The 23,644-nt window shown below is 44.7% G+C and overlaps 2 non-coding genes across 2 annotated transcripts; one reads left to right on the top strand and one right to left on the bottom strand.

Annotated features, from left to right (window-relative positions):
- Positions 1 to 3,088: 3,088 nt before the first annotated feature.
- Positions 3,089 to 3,160, top strand: trnam-cau (transfer RNA methionine (anticodon CAU)). Its single transcript has one exon. It is a non-coding gene; the product is annotated as a tRNA-Met (tRNA).
- Positions 3,161 to 19,274: 16,114 nt separating this feature from the next.
- On the bottom strand, positions 19,275 to 19,348 carry trnai-aau (transfer RNA isoleucine (anticodon AAU)). Its single transcript has one exon. It is a non-coding gene; the product is annotated as a tRNA-Ile (tRNA).
- Between the last annotated feature and the right edge of the window lie 4,296 nt (positions 19,349 to 23,644).

Genomic DNA, 23,644 nt, shown 5'->3' with positions numbered 1-23,644 from the left:
CAACATGTCACTATTTTCACGAAATGATTACTTTTATTTTCAATATAAAAATATAAAGCAATGTGAGTGTAACATTTACAGACAAATTCTATTACCTCACATTGCCTGATTCTTTCACACTGACAGACTATGTGAACTACTGTCCCGATTTTGCAGTTCTCACTTCCAGTTAGCAAATGTCAGCAATCTGTGATACAGTGCAGTTTACAGATCAGACCGTCAATCACAACATGCAATAATTGTTCAGCTTATGTTGGACTGGTGGGATTTAGAAATACTAGGAATTGAGATGAGCTGTTATTGTATTTAATTATTTGTTTCATGGGATGTGGAAGTCGCCAGCCAGGCCAGCATTTATTGTCCATCCCTAATTGCCCATGAGAAGGTGGTGGTGAGCTTCCTTCTTGAACCACTGCAGTCCATGTGGGGTAGGTACACCCACAGTGCTATTAGGAAGGGAGTTCCAGGATTTTTACCCAGCGACAGTGAAGGAAGGAATGGCGATATAGTTCCAAGTCAGGATGATGTGTAGCTTGGAGGAGAACTTTCAGGTGGTGGTATTCCCATGCATCTGCTGCCCTTGTCCTTCTAGGCAGTAGTGGATGCAGGTTTGGAAGGTGCTGCCTGACTAGCCTTGGTGCATTGTTGCTGTGCATCTTGTAGATGGTACACACTGCTGCCACTGTACGTCAGTGGTGAAGGGAGTGAATGTTGTGGACGGGGTGCCAATCAAGCGTGTTGCTTTGTCCTGGATGGTGTCGAGCTTCTTGAATGTTGTTGGAGCTGCACCCATCCGGGCAAGTGGATAGTATTCCATCACACTCCAGACTTGTGCCTTGTAAATGGTGGACAGGCTTGGGGAGTCAGGAGGTGAGTTACTCACCGCATGATTCCTACCCTCTGACCAGCTCATGTAGTCACACTATTTATAAGGCTACTCCAGTTCAGTTTCTGGTCAATGGGAACCCCCAGGACGTTGATAGTGGGGGATTCAGCGATCGTAATGCCGTTGAATGTCAATGGGAGATCGTTAGATTCTCTCTTGTTCGAGATGGTCATTGCCTGGCACTTGTGTGGCGCGAATGTTACTTGCCACCTATCAGCCCAAGCCTGGATATTGTCCAGGTCTTGCTGCATTTCTACATGGACTGCTTCACTATCTGAGGAGTCGCGAATGGTGCGAAATTTTGCAATCATCAGTGAACATCCCCACTTCTGACCTTATGATTGAAGGAAGGTCACTGATGAAGTAGTGAAGAAGGTTGGGCCGAGGATACTACCCTGAGGAACTCCAGCAGTAATGTCCTGGAGCTGAGATGATTGACCTCCAACAATCACAACCATTTTCCTTTGTGCTAGGTACGATTCCAACCAGTGGAGAGTTTTCCTCTTGATTCCCATTGACTCCAGTTTTGCTCTGGCTCCTTGATGCCATACTCAGTCAAATGCTACCTTGATGTCAAGGGCAGACACTCTCACCTCACCTCTTGAGTTCAGCTCTTTTGTCCTTGTTTGAACCAAGGCTGTAATGAGGTCAGGAGCTGAATGGCCCTGGCGGAACCCAACTGAGCGTCACTGAACAGGTTATTGCAAAGCAAGTGCCCCGTCGATGACATCTTCCATCACGATACTGATGATTGAGAGTAGACTGATTTGGCAGCAATTGGCTGGGTTGGAATTGTCCTGCTATTTGTGTACAGGACATACCTGGGCAATTTTCCACATTGCCGGGTAGATGCCAGTATTGTACCTGTACTGGAACAGCTTGGCTAGGGGCGCAGCACGTTCTGGAGCACAGGTCTTCAGTACTATTGCTGGAATATTGTCAGGGCACGTAGCCTTTGCTGTATTCAGTGCCTTCAGTCGTTTCTTGATATCACATTGAGTGAATCGAATTGGCTGAAGACTGGCATCTGTGATGCTGGGGACTTCAGAAGGAGGCCGAGATGGATCATCAACCCAGCACTTCTGGCTGCAGATTGTTTCAAATTCTTCATCCTTATCTTTTGCACTGATGTGCTGGGCTCCCCCATCATTGAGGTTGGGGATATTTGTGGAGCCACCTCCTCCTGTTGGTTGTTTAATTGTCCACCACCATTCATCATTGGATGTGGCAGGGTGTAGATCTGATTCATTGGTTGTGGGATCACTTAGCCCTGTCTATTACATGCTGCTTCTGCTGTTTGGCATGAAAGTAGTCCTGGGCTGTAGCTTCATCAGGCTGATGCCTCATTTCAAGGTATGCCTGGTGCTGCTCCTGGCATGCCCTCCTGCACTCTTCATTGAATTAGGGTTGATCCCCCAGCTTGTTGGTAATGTTAGAGTGGGGGAATATGCCGGGCCATGAGGTTATAGAATGTGGTTGACTACAATTCTGCTGCTGCTAATGGTCCACAGCACCTCATGGATGCCCAGTTATACATTGCTGGTTCTGTTCAAAATCTATCCCATTTAGCACAGTGGTAGTGGCACACAACACGATAGAGGGTATCCTCAATGTGCAGACGGGACTTCATCTCCACAAGGACTGTGCAGTGGTCACTCCTACCAATACTATCATGGACCGATGCATCTGCGGCAGGCAGATTGGTGAGGATGAGTTCAAGTATGTTTTTCCCTCTTGTTCTTTCCATCACCACCTACCGCAGACCCAATCGAGCAGCTATGTCCGTTAGGACTCGGCCAGCATGGTCAGTAGTGGTGCTACCGAGCCACTCATGGTGATAGACATTGAAATCCCCCAGCCAGACTACATTCTGGACCCTTGCCACCCTCAGTGCTCCCTCCAAGTGGTGTTCATCAGTCTTTCGCTGTCTCTTGCTGGTTTGCTCAGTACCGTTCTCTGTCTGTTCCTTTCTGAGTCCTGATAATATCTTCCTGGTTTTCTGTGTGTCTTTCTCTGCCTGCCTCATTGTCGGTGCTGTTACTCCGTGTCCTTGTGTCATTGCGCAGTGAGGGTGAGTCCGTCAGCATGTGTGTTGCTGAGTCCGGGATTCTTGAGAAATCCGACGACAATCCTATTTTTATCAAAACATTGGGGAAATGAACATATTTCACTAACGGGCAGCCAAAATTTAAAACAGCAGTTAGCAGAGTGGCGCAGTGGAAGCGTGCTGGGCCCATAACCCAGAGGTCAATGGATCGAAACCATTTTCTGCTATTTATGCTTCGTAATAATGCAAATTGCTCACTTTCAAAACATCAAGTACTTCCCCATAATAACAAGATGCTTCCAAAGGCACTCTATTGCAATCAGCTTCTTCCTTCCAGTGAACACATCAATCAGTAACAAATCACATTTGCTCACACGAACACAAGCTGCAAACACGGACCAGCCGAGTCTCTCCCACTTTGTCAACCCCTTCCTGCAGAGCCTCCTCTCCACCACCAGATGGTGATGTTGGCCACAATAAAACCAGGACAAATGGTCACAGTGAGGAGACGGTCAGTCACAGAAAATAAAACAATAACAGGGAAAACCTTTACACAACAACAGGGGACATCTTTACACAACAGAAAACATATTTACACACCAGGAAATACCTTTAGACAACAGGGAGAACACAATCATACAAATGCCTTGTTTCTCCGTCTCAGTCTCGTTGTCTCTCTCTCTGTCCCTCAGTTTTGCTTCCTCACAGTCTATTGGTTTTCTGTGTGTTTTTCTCTCTGTCCCGTTGTCGATGGTGTTACTCAGCGTCCTTGTAACATTGTGTAGCCAGGCTGAGCCTCCCAACACCTGTATTGCTGTAATAAAAACAGAAAATGCTGGAAATGCTCAGTAGGTCTGGCAGCATCTGTGGAGAAAGAAACAGTTAACAGTTCAGATCTGTTTCCTTAGCTCACATTAACTTTGTTCTCTGTCCACAGATGCCGCCAGACCTGCTGACTATTTCAAGCATTTTCTGTTTATGTTTCAGATTTCCAGCATCCGCAGTATTTTGCTTTTGTACGTGTGTTGCTATGTCTGGGACTGTTTGAGTGCAATGCTATTGCTTTATAAACAGCGTTGAAACAAACATTTATCTCGCTAACACACAGCACTAATACACAGCTGGATATAAACAGCAGCCTGCAGCAGAGGGCGCAGTGGAAGTTTATTAACACAAATAATTCACCAACACTATATTTACTGCTATCCCCAATCACACCACGCTTCGTCTTAACACGTTTTACTCTTTATTTGCATCAACATCTTCCTTCCAGTAAACACTTCAATTTGGAACACAGCTTCCAAATCACCTTTATTCACAAACCCGAACACACACCAGCCCAGACTTTCCCCTTCCTGTCAACCCATTTCTGCATCACTGCCTGTCCACCAACAGTTGTTGCTAGAATCATACAATCATAGAATGGCGACAGCACGGAAGGAGGCCATTCAGCCTGTCGAACCCGTGCTGGCTCTCTGTTAGAGCACTAAAATAAAAGCAAAATACTGCGGATGCTGGAAATCTGAAACAAAAACAAGAAATGCTGGATTCACTCAGCAGGTCTGGCAGCATCTGTGGAAGGGTCACTGACCCGAAACGTTAACTCTGCTTCTCTTTCCACAGATGCTGCCAGACCTGCTGAGTGAATCCAGCATTTCTTGTTTTTGTCTCTGTTAGAGCAACTCACCTCATTTCACTCCCCAGTCAGTTCAATTTTGGAGGTGGGAAAACTTCTCGAAAGAATAATTCGGGACAAAATTAATAGTCCCATGGACAAATGTGGGTTAATTCAAGAAAGCCAGCATGGATATCTTAAGGGAAAATCATGTTTAACTGTCCTGCTGGAGATTTTGATGAGGTAACAGAGAGGGTTGATGAGGGCAATGCTGTTGATGTGGTCTACATGGACTTTCAAAAGGTCTGGCAGCATCTGAAAGGTCACTGACCTGAAACGTTAACTTTGCTTCTCTCTGTACAGATGCTGCCTGACCTGCTGAGTATTTCCAGCATTTCTTGTTTTCATTATGGCACAGAGTTCCCTTTTCAAACTTACAGAATTAACCACAATAGTGTACTCTGAGATTCAAGTTAAATATCAGCCCAATATTTACACACATTATGAGTTTATAAGTTACAGTATTAATTCCCATAGTGCATCCTGACATATACATTAGATATAACATAACATAAGAACAGAAGAAATAGGAGCAGGAGTAGGCCATTCGGCCCCTCAAGCCTGCCCTGCCATTCAGTAAGATCATGGCTGATCTGCCCCAGACCTCAACTCCTCTTTCATGCCAGCTCTTCATAGACCTCAACTCTCCAATATTTCAAAAATCTATTTACATCCTCTTTAAATACTTTCAGTGATTTAGCCTCCAATACTGACTGGGGTAGAGAATTCCAGACATTCACTACCCTCTGAGAGAAGAAATTCCTTTGCATCTCAGTTTAAATGAGTGTCCCCTTATTCTGTAACTATGTCGCCTAGTTTGAGATTCCCCCACTAGTGGAAACATCTTCTCAACATCGACCCTGTTAATAAAAACAAGAAATGCTGGAAATACTCAGCAGGTCTGGCAGCATCTGTGAAGAGAGAAGCAGAGTTAATGTTTCAGGTCAGAGACCCTTCTTCACCCTGTTAAGCACCCTCAGAATCTTGCACGTTTCAAAAAGATCACCCCTCATTCTTCTAAACACGAATGAATAACCTGTTTAGCCGTTCTTCATAAGTCAACCCCTTCATCCCAGGAATCAGCTGAGTGAATCGCTTTTGAACTCCTCCAATGCCAGTACATCCTTTCTTAAGTCTAAATCTCAAGTGCGTCATCAGATTGAGAGATTCTGAAAGATAGCATAACCTGAGATACAAACTGAGATTTCAGTTTAAAACTCCCCTGGATTGTGAAACTAAAAGATACAATAGCAATTCAATTTGTATAGACTGTGCTTTGGATCATATTCCAGCCCTCATACAGTATCAGACTGGAAGATACTGTAGCAATTCCATTAGTGCAGACTCAGCTCTACATTACAGAGCAGGGAACATATTTAAACAACCGGGAACACTTTTACACAAGACGGATCATATTTACACAACTGGGAAGATCTTTACCCAACAGGGAACCATTTTACACAATAACAGAGAACATCTTTACACAACAGCGAATATAGTTACACAACAGAGAACATATTACACAGCAGGAAATATCTTTAAAAGAACACAGGGAACATCTTTACACAACAGAGAACACAATTACATAACTCATCAGTCTTTCGCTGTCTCTTGCTGGTTTGCTCAGTACCTTTCTCTGTCTGTTCCTTTCTCAGTCCTGATAATATCTTCCTGGTTTTCTGTGTGTCTTTCTCTGTCTGTTCCTTTCTGCGTCCTGATAATCTCTTCCTGGTTTTCTGTGTGTCTTTCTCTGTCTGTTCCCTTCTGGGTCCGAATGATCTCTACCCGGTTTTCTGTGTGTCTTTCTCTGCCTGCCTCATTGTCGGTGCTGTTACTCTGTGTCCTTGTGTCATTGGGCAGTGAGGGTGAGTCCGTCAGCACGTGTGTTGCTGAGTCCGGGATTCTTGAGAAATCCGACTCCAATCCTATTTTTATAAAAACATTGGGGAAATGAACATATTTCACGAACAGGCAGCTAAAATTTAAACCAGCAGTTTGCAGAGTGGCGCAGCGGAAGCGTGCTGGGTCGATGGATCGAAACCATTCTCTGCTATTTATGTTTGGTCGGAAGACAAACAGTTCACTTTCAAAACATCAAGTGTTTCCCCATAATAACAAGATGCGCTCGATTGCGATCAGCTTTTTCCTTCTCGTGAACACATCAATCAGTAACAACTCACTTTTGCTCACACGAACACAAGCTGCAAACACGGACCAGCCGAGTCTCTCCCACTTTGTCAACCCCCTTCCTGCAGAGCCTCCTCTCCACCACCAGATGGTGATGTTGGCCACAATAAAACCAGGACAAATGGTCACAGTGAGGAGACGGTCAGCAACAGAAAATAAAACAATAACAGGGAAAACCTTTGCACAACAACAGGAGACATCTTTACACAACAGAAAACATATTTACACAACAGGAAATACCGTTACACAACAGGGAGAACACAATCATACAAATGCCTTGTTTCTCCATCTCAGTTTCGTTGTCTGTCTCTCTCTCTCCGTTCCTCACTTTTATTTCCTCACAGTCTATTAGTTTTCTGTGTGTTTTACTCTCTGTCCCGTTGTCGATGGTGTCACTCAGCGTCCTTGTAACATTGCGTAGCCAGGCTGAGCCTCCAAACACCTGTGTTAGAGAACATAGAACATAGAACAGTACAGCACAGTACATGCCCTTCGGCCCACGATGTTGTGCCGAACCTTTAACCTACTCCAAGATCAAAACTACCTACATACCTTTCATTCTACTATCATCCATGTACCTATCCAAGAGACGCTTAAATGTCCCTAATGTATCTGCTTCTACTACCACCGCTGGCAGTGCATTCCACGCACCCACCACTCTCTGTGTAAAGAACCTACCTCTGACATCTCCCCGAAACCTTCCTCCATCACCTTAAAATTATGCCCCCTGGTGATAGCCCTTTCCACCCTGGGAAAAAGTCTCTGGCGATCCACTCTATCTATGCCTATCATCATCTTGTACCCCTCTATCAAGTCACCTCTCATCCTTCTTCGTTCCAATGGGAAAAGCCCCAGCACCCTCAACCTTTCTTCGTAAGACATGCTCTCCAGTCCAGACAGCATCCTGATAAATCTCCTCTGCACCCTCTCTAAAGCTTCCACATCCTTCCTATAATGAGACGACCAGAACTGAACACAATATTCCAAGTGTGGTCTAACCAGGGCTTTATAGAGCTGCAGCATAACCTCGCGGCTCTTAATCTCAATCCCCCTGTTAATGAAAGCCAACACACCATACGCCTTCTTAACAACCCTATCAAACTTGGGTGGCAACTTTGAGCGATCTATGGACATGGGCCCCAAGATCCCTCTGTTCCTCCACACTACCAAGAATCCTGTCTTTTAGCCTGTATTCTGCATTCAAATTCGAACTTCCAAAATGAATCACTTCACACTTTTCCAGGTTGAACTCCATCTGCCACTGCTCAGCCCAGCTCTGCACCCTGTCAATGTCCCGTTGCAACCTACAACAGCCTTCCACACTATCCACAACTCCAGCAACCTTCGTGTCATCGGCAAACTTGCTAACCCAGACTTCCACTTCCTCATCCAAGTCATTTATAAAAATCACAAAGCGCAGAGGTCCCAGAACAGATCCCTGCGGAACACCACTGGTCACCGAGCTCCAGGCTGAATACTTTCCATCTACTACCACCCTCTGTCTTCTATGGGCCAGTCAATTCTGTATCCAGACAGTCAACTTTCCCTGCATCCCATGCCTCCTTACTTTCTGAATGAGCCTACCATGGGGAACCTTATCAAACTCCTTGCTAAAATCCATATACACCACATCCACTGCTCTTCCTTCATCGATGTGTTTTGTCACATCTTCAAAGAATTCAATAAGTCTTGTGAGGCATGACCTGCCCCTCACAAAGCCATGCTGACTGTCTCTAATCAAACTATGCTTTTCCAACTAATCATAAATCCTGTCTCTCAGAATCCTCTCCAATAATTTACCCACTACCGACATAAGACTGACTGGTCTATAATTCCCAGGGTTATCCCTATTCCCTTTCTTGAACAAGGGAATAACATTTGCCACCCTCCAATCATGTGGTACTACTCCAGTGGACAGTGAGGACGCAAAGATCATCGGCAAAGGCGCGGCAATCTCTTCCCTCGCTTCCCGTAATATCCTTGGGTATATCCCGGCTGGCCCCAGGGACTTATCTGTCCTCATGTCTTTCAAAATTTCCAGCACATCCTCCCTCTTAACATCAACCTGTTCGAGCATATCAGCCTGTTCCACGCTGTCCTCACAAAGGTCCAAAACCCTCTCACTAGTGAATACTGAAGCAAAGTATTCATTTAGGACCTCCCCTACCTCCTCCGACTCCAGGCACACGTTCCCTCCACTATCCCTGATCGGCCCTACCCTCAGTCTGGCCATCCTCTTGTTCCTCACATAAGTGTAGAACGCATTGGGATTTTCCTTAATCCTACCCGCCAAGACTTTTTCATGTCCCCTTCTAGCTCTCCTAAGTCCATTCTTCAGTTCCTTCCTGGCTACCTTGTAACCCTCTGGAGCCCTGTCTGATCCTTGCTTCCTCAACCTTAAGTAAGCTTCCTTCTTCCTCTTGACTAGCTGTTCCACATTTCTTGTCATCCAAGGTTCCTTCACCCTACCATCCCTTCCTTGCCTCATCGGGACAAACCTATCCAGCAGTCGCAGCAAGTGCTCCCTAAACAACCTCCACATTTCTGTCGTGCATTTCCCTGAGAACATCTGTTCCCAATTTATGCACCCCAGTTCCTGCCTAATAGCATTGTAATTCCCCCACCCCCAATTAAATATTTTGCCATCCCGTCCGCTCCTGTCCCTCTCCATGACTACAGTAAAGGTCCGGGAGTTGTGATCACTATCACCGAAATGTTCTCCCACCGAGAGATCTGCCACCTGGCCTGGTTCGTTGCCAAGCACCAAATCCAACATAGCCTCCCCTCTAGTCGGCTTATCTACATATTGAGTCAGGAACCCTTCCTGGACACACCTGACACAAACTGCTCCATCCAAACTATTTGCACGAAGGAGGTTCCAATCAATATTAGGGAAGTTGAAGTCACCCATGACAACAACCCTGTTACTTCTGCACCTTTCCAAAATCTGCCTCCCAATCTGTTCCTCCGTGTCTCTGTTGCTATTGGGGGGTCTATAGAAAACTTCCAATAAAGTGACTGCTCCTTTCCTGTTTCTGACTTCCACCCATAATGACTCAGTAGACAAACCCTCCTCGATGACCTCCCTTTCTGCAGCTGTGATACTATCCCTGATTAACAATGCAACTCCCCCACTTCTTTTACCTCCCTCCCTATTCCTTTTGAAACATCTAAACCCCGGAACATCCAACATCCATTCCTGCCCCTGTGATCTCCAAGTGTCCGTAATGGCCACAACATCGTAGCTCGAAGTACTGATCCATGCTCTAAGTTCATCACCCTTATTCCTGACACTTCTTGCATTAAAATAGACACACTTCAACCCATCATACTGGCTGAAACTTTGCCCTGTCAACTGTCTAACCTTCCTCACAGACTCTCTGCACTCTGTATCTGCCTGTTCAACAGCTACCCCATCCACTGATCCGTAGCTCCGGTTCCCATACCTCTGCCAAACTAGTTTAAACCCTCCCGAAGAGCTCTAGCAAACCTCCCGCCCAGGATATTGGTGTCCCTCCAGTTCAGATGCAACCCGTCCTTCTTGTCCAGGTCCCACCTTCCCCAGAAGGTATCCCAATGATCCACATAACTGAAGCCCTCCCTGCTACACCAGCTCTGTAGCCACGTGTTCAGCTGCACTCGCTCTCTGTTTCTAGCCTCACTAGCACGTGGCACCGGTATCAATCCTGAGATTACTACTCTGCTCGTCTTGCCTTTTAGCTTCCAACCTAACTCCTATATTCGCTTTTCAGGTCCTCATCCCTTTTCCTAGCTATGTCATATGTACCACGACTTCTGGCTGCTCCCCCTCCCCTTTAAGAATCCGAAAGACTCGATCTGAGACATCCCTGACCCTGGCACCCAGGAGGCAACATACCATCCGGGAGTCTCGTTCGTGACCACAGAATCTCCTGTCTGTTCCTCTAACCATTGAATCTCCTATCACTATCGCTCTCCTATTCTCCACCCTTCCCTTCTGAGCCGCAGAGCCAGGCTCAGTGCCAGAGACCTGGCCGCTGTGGCTTTCCCCTGGTAGGTCCCCCCCCCCCCCCACAACCGTATACAAAACGGTATACTTATTCTTGAGGGGAACGGCCACAGGGGATCCCTGCACTGTGTGCCTATTCACTTTCCCTCCCCTGACGGTCACCCAGCAACCTTTATCCTGTGACTTAGGTGTCAGGACTTCCCTATAACTGCTCTCTATCATCCCCTCTGCCTCCCGCATGATCCGAAGTTCATCCAGCTCCAGCTCCCGTTCCCTAACGCGGTCTGTGAGGAGCTGGAGTTGGGTGCACTTCTCACAGGTGAAGTCAGCAGGGACACAAGTGGTGACCCTTACCTCCCACATCCTGCAAGAGGAGTATGCAACTGCCCTAGCTTCCATCCCCTCTGCTCCAAATTGACGACAGAGAATAAAAAAATATAAAGGAAAACCTTACCTTACCAAACCCTCCACACAAGAGTCCTTTTTTTTGGTTGGAGGAGGAGGATGGGTGGGAGACACGACACGTGTAGTGTTTCGGGTTTCGCCACTGCCCGAATATATAAGTTCACTTACCCAGCAGTCCCCGTGTCCGCGTCCGCCGAATCGTCAGGTAAGTACTTTATAGTGAAACGTACCTTCCCGGCTGCCCCCTGGCTCGCACTATCACCGCTACTGCTGATCAAAGGTGTTGCTGTAATAAAAACAGAAAATGCTGGAAATGCTCAGTAGGTCTGGCAGCATCTGTGCAGAGAGAAACAGTTAACAGTTCAGGTCTGTTTCCTTCGCTCACATTAACTTTGTTTCTTTCTCCACAGATGCTGCCAGACCTGCTGACTATTTCAAGCATTTTCTGTTTATGTTTCAGATTTCCAGCATCTGCAGTATTTTGCTTTTGTACGTGTGTTGCTATGTCTGGGACTGTTTGAGTGCAATGCTATTGCTTTATAAACAGCGTTGAAACAAACATTTATCTAGTTAACACACAGCACTAATACACAGCTGGATATAAACAGCAGCCTGCAGCAGAGGGTGCAGTGGAAGTTTATTAACACAAATAATTCACCAACAATATATTTACTGCGATCCTCAATCACACCACCCTTCATCTTAACACGTTTTATTCTTCATTGACATCAACTTCTTGCTTCCAATAAACACTTCAATTTGGAACACAGCTTCCAAATCACCTTTATTCACAAACCCGAACACAAGCTGCAAATGCTGCAAACACACACCAGCCCAGACTTTCCCCTTTCTGTCAACCCATTCCTGCATCACTGCCTCTCCACCAACAGTTGCTGCTAGAATCATACAATCAGAGAATGGCTAAAGCACAGAAGGAGGCCATTCGGCCTCACGAACCCATGTTGGCTCTCTGCTAAAGCAACTCACCTCGTCTCACTCCCCAGTCAGTTCAATGTCGGTGGTGGGAAAACTTCTCGAAAGAATAATTCGGGACAAAATTAATAGTCCCATGGACAAATGTGGGTTAATTCAGGAAAGACAGCATGGATTTCTTCAGGGAAAATCATGTTTAACTGTCCTGCTGGAGTTTTTTGATGAGGTAACAGAGAGGGATGATGAGGGCAATGCTGTTGATGTGGTCTACATGGACTTTCAAAAGGTCTGGCAGCATCTGAATGGTCACTGACCTGAAACATTAACTCTGTTTCTCTCTCCACAGATGTTGCCAGACCTGCTGAGTATTTCCAGCACTTTTTGTTTACATTTCAGATTTCTAGCATCTGCAGTATTTTGCTTTTATTGATTTTCAAAAGGAGTTTGATACAATGCAACACAACAGACTTGTGAACAAAGTTATAACTCATGGAATAAAAGGGACAGTAGTAACATGGACATGGAATTGGCTGAGTGACAGGAAACAAAGAGTAGTGATCAATGGATGTTCTTCGGGCGAGAGGAAGGTTTGTTGTGGAGTTCCCCAGGAGTCAGTGTTGGGACCCTTGCCTTTCCTGATATATATTAATGACCTAAACCTTGGTGTACAGGGCAGAATTTCAAAGTTTATGGATGATACGAAAATTGGAAGCATTGTGAATTTGTAGTAACAATTCTGTGATTCTGTGATTCCAATATTCAAGTCATTTATATATATGGTGGTCCTGACACTGACACTTGTGGACATCACTGTTCACCATCTTCCATTCTGAAAAACAACTAAATACCACAACTCGCTTTTCTTGATATTTCATACATTTTTAATCTAAGCAGATACTGACCCTCCTATTCCAGGAGCCTGAGTTTTGTTACCCAGCCTTTTATGTGGTAGTTTGTCAAACGCTTTCTTAAAATCCATATAGACAACATCCATTGCTTTCCCTTCATCAACCATTCTATTACTTCATCAAAAAAATCAGTTATTTATTAATAGATGCAGTACTGAAACAGGCCCTTCGGCCCATCAAGTCTGTGCCGACCAACAACCACCCATTTATACTAATCTGACATTAATCCCATGTTCTCTATCACAGCCCCACCATTCTTCTCCCACCTCCCTGCACTGGGGGCAATTTCAATGGCCAATTTACCTGTCAATCTGCAAGTCTTTGGCTGTGCGAAGAAACCCACGCAGTCACAGGGAGAACTCAAACTGCGCACAGGGACTGAACGCGGGTCGCTGGAGCTGTGAGGCTGCGGTGCGAAACACTGATCGCCCAAAATGTCCGTGGCAGGACTCGAACCGACAATCGTCTGATAATCTTGTTAAATACACCGAAGTCAGACGCTTTATCCATTAGGCCACAAGGCCAATAGTGAAGAAGTGAAAAGGTGCTGAACCTCTCATTTTTCGGTCTACCCAAACCAAGTTCAAGGCCTGAATAATGAACCGATTGCCTCATTCGTTCTGTGAATAATACAATGATTTAATAGACAAAGTTTTGAAACATTCCTGCCCATAAATCTTGATAACAGAGAGTGTGTGGATCTCCTGACTCAGAATGTTTCATGGATACAGTCCTCAGATCCGACAAGGAACCCCTGAACATCCACAGTAAAGACAGTGTGGATGAGGAAATGTCAGAGCTGGGAGCTGAAACTCAGGGACGGCCGAGCTCTCCTGTCATTGAGCTTGTGTGTCTGCTCTGCTCGCCGCACTTCCGGCTCTACTTTGTTTCCAATGAAAAGATGAAAAGGGCCGTTCGGTTTTCCTCTCACTGACAGCGTGTTTCACTCGGGTTAATATAACCCGGGACTTTTGCTGCTGAAATGAATTCTGCAAGGTCCCAGCAAACACACCGGCTCCCTCCTTTCTCCCCTCTTTCTATCGGATTGTTTTACCAGGAGGGGCTCAATAATAACAAACCCCCTGCAGGGAATGACCGCAAATTGAGCATCCAAATGGGGCAAGTGGGCAGCTTTCTGGGTTCTAGGTTCCCCCTGCACCGCCCCTCCCTCCCTCCAGTCCAGGCCCCTCTTCACTTTCTTTGGGACTTTGATGAGGGTGAAATGGGGAAAGTTCCCATTGATGTTTGAATGCTGAATTGCTGCAAAGATCTGCGCACGCGCGACATAACCCCGCCCCCCAGTGGGACGTCACAATGAGGAGTGGCGCACATGCGCATCCTTCCCCAACCCAGTCTGTGAGGCCATTCACTCAATCAGGGGAAGATGCTTTAAATTAGCTGCGAATGGAGACTTCCCGGGCCCGGGGGAAGGGAACAAACAGCATCTGCTTCCAGCAGCCACTGCTTTGGGAGCGTGTCCGCAGATGTGCTCAGAGATTAGCATTGAGTGGTGGGAAGTTGAGGGGGAGTCGGAGAGTGTTTGTAACAGATACTGTGGAGCAGGAGCTGCTCCTGGAACATGGAGTGAGCCGGGGACACGGGGAAGGGAGAGTTCATTCTCGGACAGTGTCTGTACAGGCTCAGGGAGACACAATGGGAAGAAATCACTATTGAAAATCACTGACAATTTCACCACCCAAAGGAGAGGGAATTTTCCTGCTTTAGTTCCAGTCTCTCACTGTTTGTTGGATTGTGAACAGTGGGGGGAAAATAGCTGCAAAATAACGATGTGGACAGTTAGACAAAGAACATATATTGCAGATAACAGGTGAGAAGTGTGAAAGGCACATTTTAAATAGTGGCTGCTGGTTTTTTCGTTGAAATAGAAATGTGACTGTGTGAAGGTCACTGCTCTATCGGACAGTCCCAGTCATTGAGCAGTTCAGGGCTTGTGTTGTTTCTGAATGTCACAAACTTCTTGTAAAACCACTGCAAACACCTGGTAAACAGAAGCTGAATACTGCAGTGCTGCAGTGGAGTCAGACACTGACACTGTTTGTGTTCCTGGTTTTCATTTCGCGATTGTTCATAATGATTATAATTGGGACGATTACATTGATCGTTTTTGTATCTTCTACCTCATCAATTCTTTCATTCCTGCAGGAAAATACATGAAGGAACCTGACTGGATGTGGTGATTCTTGGACACAAAGAAAAGTGCAGCGAGCTCGTTCCAACACACAGTCGGTACAGGATCACTCCCAAAGCACAGAGATACTGCCAGCTCATCAGTTCCACTGGAACAAATAAAAGTAGTCAGACAGACACTGATCCCAAAATCGAGAGACACATTTTCAATCCAACAGTCAAACAACAGCAGGACAGACAGAAGTTGTTTCCATTTCACTCCAATTCAGTACAGCTGACAGGTTGATACATCAATCACAGTATAAAAACAAACTCACTATCAGATCTAAATAAAGTCTGTCACCATGGTTACATTTTAAATATAAAACTTGAAACAGAACAGACACAATTTACCTCATTGAAAGGTACAGAATGAATGCAAGGAGGCTTCAAGGGGATTTGGACAGGGTAAGTGAATGGGCAAGAACATGGCAGATGGAATATAATGTAAATAAGTGTGAAGTTCTCCACTTTGGTAGAATAAACAGAAAGACAGAGTATTTCTTAAATGGTGAGAGGTTGAAAAGTGTCGATGTCCAAAGGGACCTGGGTGTCCTTGTTCATGAGACACTAAAAGCTGGTGTGCAGGTGCAGCAAGCAATTAGGAAGGCAAATGGGATGTTGGCTTCATTGAAAGCGTATTTGAGTACATGGTTAAACATGTATTGCTTCAATTGTATAAAGTCTAGCTGAGACTGCACCTGGAGTATTCTGTACTATTTTGGTTTCCTTATTGAAGGAAGGATAGACTTGTCACAGAGGGAGTGCAACAGAGATTCACCAGACTAATCCCCTGGGATGGTGGGATTGTCTTATGATGAGAGACTGCAGAAACTGGGCCGAAATTCTCTTGAGTTTCGAAGAATGAAAGGTGATCTCATTGAAACTTACAAAATTCTTATGGGGTGTGACAGGGTAGATATGGATAGGATGTTTCCTCTGTCTAGTGAGTCCAGAACAAGGGGACACAGTCTCAGAATAAGGGCAGGCCATTTGAGACTGAGATGAGCAGGAATTTCTTTACTCAGAGGGTGAGAAATCTGTGGAATTCTTTATCCCAGTGGGCTGTGCAATATCAATCATTGAACATATTCAAGACAGAAATCGATAGATTTCTAAATACTAACGGGATCAAGGGATATGGAGATAGCAGGGAAAAATGGCGTAGAGATAGATGATCAGTCACGATCTGTTTGAATATTGGAGCAGGCTTGATGGGCTGAATGGTCTAATGCCCCAATTTCCTATCATCCTTTGAATCCCAAGAATGTACATCAGAACGTTAGACCAAGTTATGCATTACATACCAGTTCAAAAATCCCACAGAGATTAAGACTGAAAGATACAGTATCAATTCCATTACTACAAAATGAAGGACTTGGAGCTTGCAGACCAGCCCATGTATAAGATTGAAAGTTATATTTTCATTCGCAATCGTTTTCACAGAGCTAACTATTGAATACCAATCCACAACTTGTACAGGACTACCAAATAAAACCTACAACTGTAAAATACAGTTAATCCATATTTTGAATTAAACACAAGGCAAATAAATATTGATACATTAAGAGAGCTGGAAACAGTGAGAGCAGAGTGGAGCATAAAGAGCCCAGGAGAGGGAGCATGAGTTCACTCGGAGAGCAGGGAACAGTGAGAGCAGGCGTCAAAAAAGGCAAAGGAATCCACAATTAATGGGAGAACACTGAATGGTGCAGAGGAAGTGAGGGACGTTGGAGTGAATGTCCACAGATCCCTGAAGTAGCAGTACAGGTCAATAAGCTGGTTCAGCAGGTATATGGAATCCTTTCCTTTATTAACTGAGGTATAGAATGTAAGGGTGACCTGGGTGTCCATGTCAATAAGTCACTGACAGCTAACATGCAGGTGCAGCAAGCAATTAGGAAGGCTAATAGTATGTTAGCCTTTATCACAAGAGGATTTGAGTACAGGAGTAGTGAATTCTTGCTTCAATTGTATAGAACCTTGGTTAGACTGCACTTGGAGTACTGTGTACAGTTTTGGTCTCCTTACCTTACGCAGGATATTATTGCCATGGAGGGAGTTCAATGAAGGTTCATCAAACTTGTTCCTGGGATGGTGGGATTGTCCTATGAAGAGAGATTGGGGAAACTGGGGCTGTATTCTCTAGAGTTTTGAAGAATGAGAGGTGATCCCATTGAAACCCACAAAATATTGAAAGGACAGTGAGGGTAGATGCAGCTAAGATGTTTCCCCTGGTTGGGGAGTCGAGAACCAGGGGACGCAATTTCAAAATAAGGGGGAAGCTCCTTAGGACAGAGATGAGGAGAAATTTCTTTACTCGGAGGGTTGTGAATCTTTGGAATTCTGTGCACCAGAGGGCTGTGGAAGCTCAGTCATTGAGTATGTTTAAAGCAGAGATTGATAGATTTCTAAATACAAATGACATAAGGGAATATGAGGAAAGTGTGGGGAAAAAGGGCATTGAAGTGGATGATCAGCCATGATCATATTGAATGGTGGGGTAGGCTCGATGGGCTGAATGGCCGACTCCTGCTCCTTTGTTTCGATGTTCCTAATTCCACATGATCGGCGAGACTTGTCGGGTGTTGCAAACAGATAACACTGCTTCTGATCTTCACCAGAACAGAGAGTGAGATGTAACATTGATCATCAAACAAACTGTGAGAGAATACAACAGAATAAAACACATGGAGAGACATTGTGGAATAACAAATAGATTTGATTGGAATGTTGAATTTTGATTGGAATGGATAAAACACCAGAAACAGCAGATGAAATTGGGATTCTCATCATTATATTGATCTGAAACAGAAAAGAGAAACTGATGGCAAGAAGGAAGAATGGAACTGTTCAGTATTTTCGAGTTTTTCACTCACCCATGAAAGCTGATTAAAAAAAGATGCAAATAACAGAGAATTTCACCAAAAAGGGAGATTAAATGCTGCCGAAACCTTGGATCGAAGGATGCCCCAACAGATCACCTGTTTAACTGTCTCCTCACTTGGGGATTTCAATCAGTGAGCAATATTATTCTCTACCTTTTTTTTGTTAAATGAACCCAGAACTGTCACTTGGAGTTAATATCTGCATTCCGACTCCTGAATATTTTCTGGACACATTTCCTGCTGAAAGAACGAAGAACTCTTTTCTAATTTACACAATACTATATACACATTCATCAAACCTCTTAAGCTAGCATCCTTGGTGCTGCTCTCTCTTCTCCCAAACCTCATCTCATGTGACTGTTACATCACCACTCTGACAGTGGGAGGGGTTGATCCCACTGTCTTCAGCATTAACCCTTTACATCCTTATACTACACTGTCTGTCCAAACAAATGGGTGGAGGGAACTTCCTTCATTTATTCAAACACTTGAAAATCAACTCAAAGCCATCAGAGAGAGAGAGAGAGAGAGAGAGCGAGAGTGTCAGAGCACTTCCTGCATCCAGTCCTGACCCTGTCACACTCAGCAGCTGCTCACTCAGACCCCACTCTCATCAACACTGAACATTGTTACAGAGACCCTTCAAATAATGTTTATAAAAGGCGGAAAAATTCAAAGTTCATCGCAGCCGGATTGAATGGAACAAAGTTTAATATCTTCTCACCGTCTCTCAATACCCACGAGACATAGGTTTTCTTATTTGGTTCCTTTGATTTTTCTTGTTCCTGATTGACAAATATTCCAAACCTCGGATCAACCCTCCCACTTGCGTCATGTCCCCAGTCTCGGTTAAAAGCAACACATAACGACACAAACACTCTGAAATATACAACGCAGTCACACTTTCCTTCAGTGAGATTAATGTCGATCTGTTTTCCAGATTGAATGTAACCGTGATCAAATTTGTATCAAAGAAGTTGCCTTTGGCGTATCAGCACTGAATTTCTGGACAAGGAGGAACAGCCATTCCCAACTCACATCCTTCACAAAGGCTGTTTTCTCCTGTGACTGAAATTCATCATGTAATTTGAATTCCAAGTTCAAGTTCACAAAACAGAGATATAAATGATTGATAAGGAAACTTCTAAAGCATACCACAAATGTGAAATAAGGCTCTGCTGGGAGTTGAACCCAGTCTCTTCTGTTTATTAGACAGGTGCTTTAACCAACTAAGCTACAGAGCCAGATCACAAATGATTGCGTCGTTGAAATCAGAGGAGGATCTGTTTATTCTCATCACACTTCTCCACTGGTCACAACATATTTTAACTTTTCCTACTTACTGATACAGTCATATACTCTATTTTTCCCAAAACTGAGAATGGAGGTGGAGGGGCGACATGATAGAGGTTGACAAAGTTATGAGTGGCAGAGACAGAGTGGATAGTCAGAAGCTTTTTCACAGGGTGGCAGAGTCAGTTACGAGGGGACATAGGTTTAAGGCGAGAGTGGCAAAGTTTAGAGGGGATATGCGAGGCAAGTTCTTTACACAGAGGGTGGTGAGTGCCTGGAACTTGCTGCCGGGGAAGGTGGTGGAAGCAGGGAAGATAGCGATGTTTAAGACGCATCTTGACAAATACATGAATAGGATGGGAAGAGAGGGATACGGTCCCCTGAAGTGCAGAAGGTTTTAGTTTAGACAGGCATCAAGATCGGCGCGGGCTTGGAGGGCCGAATGGTCTGTTCCTGTGCTGTACTGTTCTTTGTTTATAGATGTGGTCCCCCCACAGCTTAAGTGTATGCAGGGAGAGAGGGAATGGGTGACCACCAGGCAGTCAAAAATAATCAGGCAGGTAGTGCAGGACACCCCGAGTGCGTCTCACTCTCCAGCAGGTATTCAGTTCTGAATACAGAGGACAATGATGCTTCACCTGGGGAGTGCAGCCGGAGCCAAGTCCATGACACCATGGGTGACTCAGCTGCAAAGGGGAGTACAGGGAAGACTGGAAAAGCCATAGTGATAGGTGATTCAATCGTCAAGGGAACAATCAGGTGTTTCTATGGCCACAGACGTGAATCCAGGAATGGAGTGTTGGCTCCCTGGTGCCAGGGTCAAAGATGTCATTGAGCAGTTACAGAGCATCCTGAAGGGGGAGGGTGAACAGCCAGCAGTGGTAGTCCACATCAGAACCAACAACATAGGTAGATATAAGGATGTTGTGCTGCAGTCAGAACTTAGGGAGTGAGGTAAGAAATTAGCAAGCAGGACATCAAAAGTAATAATCTCCGGATTACTCCCAGTGCCACGTGCAAGTGAGTACAGGAATAGATGGATAAGACAGATGAATGTACAGGAATAGATGGATAAGACAGATGAACGTGTGGCTGGAAAAATGGTGCAGGAGGGAGGACTTTAGATTTTTGGGACAGGTTGGACGGGTTGCACCTGAACCGAGCCAGGACGGAGTTCCTTGCAGGATGTTTTGCTAGTGCTGTTGGGAAGGGTTTAAGCTAGTTTGGCAGGGAGATGGGGACTGGAAGGTAGAGTCAGATGGGACAAAATCAGAAATAAAAATGGCAGGCAGAAAATTAATGGAGTCTGGAAGAGAGAGGAAACACTGATTAGAAAATTCAAAACAAAAAATGTTGGCAGTGCTCAAGGATATCTAAATCAATGCAAAGAGTATAGCAAATGAAGCAGATGAGCTCAGGGCACAGTTAGACACATGGCAGTATGATATCATAGCTATTACACAAACATGGCTAAAGGAGGGACAGGCATGGCAGCTCAATTTTCCTGGTTACAGGGTTTTCAGACGTGAGAGGGAAGGGGATAAAAAAGGAGGGGGAGTGGCAATTTTGGTCAAAGAAACTATTACAGCTGTGAGGAGGGATGATATGTTGGAAGGTTTATCAAATGAGACCGTATAGATTGAGCTGAGGAACAAACAAGAAGCAATCACACTGCTGGGAGTGTACTATAGACCCCTAAACAGTCAGAGGGAGATGGAAGAGCAGATATGTAGGCAAATCGCTGAGAAGTGCAAGAACAATAGGGCAGTAACAGTGGGGGATTTGTACCACCCAAACATTAACTGGGATACTTTTTGTGTGGAGGGAATTGAAGGAGCAGAATTCTTGAGGTGCATTCAGGAGTACTTTTTTAGCCAATATGTAGCAAGTCCAACAAGAGAGGGTGAAGTTTTAGACTTAGTTTTAGGAAATGAAGAGGGGCAGGTGGAAGGAGTGGCAGTGGGACAGCATTTTGGTGGTAGTGATCATAATTCAGTCAGTTTTAATATAATTATGGAAAGGACAAGGACAGAACAGGAGTTAGAGTTCTCAGTTGGGGCAAGACCAACTTTACTAAGCTGGAGAGTGATTTACCGAAAGTGGACTGGAAACAGGTACTTGACGGTAAATCAGTGTCACAGCAGTGGGAAGAATTCAAAGGGGAGATTCAAGGGGTTCGGAGTCAACATGTTCCCACAAAGAAAAAGGGTGGGAAGGCCAAATCTAGAGCCCCATGGATGTCAAGGAGTTTACGGGTATAATAAGGCAGTAAAGGAACGTTTATGCCCAACACAGAGAACTGAATACTACAGAAAGCCGAGAGGAGTATAGAATGTGGAGGGGGGAAACCAACATTGAAATTCGGAAAGTTAAGCGAGAGCATTAAAGAATATTGGCAATCAAAATCATGGTGAACCCAAAGATGTTTTATCAATACATTGAGAGTAAAAGGATAAATAAGGAAAGAGTAGGGCACAGAAAAGACCAAAAAGGTAACCTATGTGTAGAGCAGAAGATGCTGACATTGTTCTGAATAAATGCTTTGCATCTGTCTTCACAAAAGAGGGGGAAGATGCATATATTGTAGATAAGGAAGAGGGGTGTGAAGTATGGATATGATTCATACAGAGGGAGAGAGGACATATTAATGGGATTAGTGTATATGAAAGTTGATAAATCACGAGCGCCGGATGGAATGCACCTCAGGCTGTTAAAAAGAAGCAAGAGAGGAAATAGCAGAAGAGCTGATCATCATTTTCCAGACCTCACTGGATACAGGTGTGGTGATGGAGGATTGGAGGACTGCTAACGTTGTACCTTTGTTTAAAAAGGGAGTGAGGGAGACCAAATAATTACAGGCCAGTCAGTCTAACATCAGTATTGGGCAAATTATTGGAATCTATTCTGAGAGACAGAATAAAATGTTACTTCGAAAGGCACAGATTAATCAAGGATAGTCAGCATGGATTTGTTAAGGGAAGATCTTGTCTGCCCAACTTGATCGAAATTTTGAAGAATTAAGAAGGAAGATAGATGAGGGTAGTGCAGTTGATGTAGTCTACATGGATGTAAATGTAGGGGGTATGAGTTTGCAGATGGCACAAAGATTGGCTGTGTGGTAAATAGCAAGGAGGATAGCTGTAGGCTGCAGGAAGATCTTCATGGTCTGGTCAGATGGGCAGAAAAATGGCAAATAGAATTCAATTCAGAAGTGTGAGTTGCTGCATTTGGGGAGGTCAAACAAGGCAAAGGAATACACAATTAATGGGAGAGTACTGAGAGGTGTAGAGGAAGTGAGGGACCTTGGAGTAAATGCCCACAGATCCCTGAAGGTAGCAGGACAGGTCGATAAGGTGGTAAGAAGGCAAATGGAATCCTTTCCTTTATTAGCCGAGGTATAGATTTAAGAGCAGGGAGGTTATGCTGGAACTGTATAAATCATTAGTCAGGCCACAATGAATACTGTATGCAGTTCTGATCACCTTATTACAGAAAGGATGTAATTGCACTAGAGAGGGTACAGAGGAGATTCACGAGAATGTTGCCGGGATTGGAAAAATGCAGCTATGAGGAAAGACTGGATAGGCTGAGGCTGTTCTCCTTGGCACAGAGAAGGCTGAGGAGAAATCTCATTGAAACATACAAAATTTTGAGGTGCCTGGATAGAGTTGAAGTGAAGGGCCTATTTACCTTAGCAGAGAGGTCAGTGACTAGGGGAAATAGATTTAAAGTGATTGGCAGAAAGATTACGGGGGAGATGAGGAAAAGTTTTTTTCAGCCAGAGGGTGGTGGGGGTCTGGAACTCACTGCCTCAATTCATTCAAAAGAAGTTTGGATATACATTCAAGTGCTGTAATCTGCAGGGCTACAGACCAAATGCTAGAAGGTGGAATTAGAATGGGTGGAAAGTTTTTCATCTGGCACAGACACGATGGGCCAAGTGGCCTCTTTCTGTGCCTTAAACTTTCTTTGATTCTATGATACTATAATTACTCAGCTGTTGTAATGGAAATTGAACTTGTTTCTCTGGACCATTAGTGGAGGCTTCAGGATTACTCGTCCTGTAATGTCACCACAAAACCACCATACCGCTGTATGAGATTTTTTACTGGTTTGTTCTGTGGATTTCAGTCCACACAAATGGAATTGATAATCTATTTCACTCTGATAATGTTTGAGATGTTTTTGGCTGGTAAATAATGTGTATCTCAGTCGACTGTATTTTTAAATTCCGCAGTCTGGGTGAG

The sequence above is a fragment of the Heterodontus francisci genome, unplaced genomic scaffold, assembly GCF_036365525.1.
Source record: "Heterodontus francisci isolate sHetFra1 unplaced genomic scaffold, sHetFra1.hap1 HAP1_SCAFFOLD_43, whole genome shotgun sequence".
Taxonomy (NCBI): Eukaryota; Metazoa; Chordata; class Chondrichthyes; order Heterodontiformes; family Heterodontidae; genus Heterodontus; species Heterodontus francisci.
The sequence above is the reverse complement of the archived record's forward strand: the minus strand, read 5'-3'. Positions and strand labels throughout refer to the sequence as shown.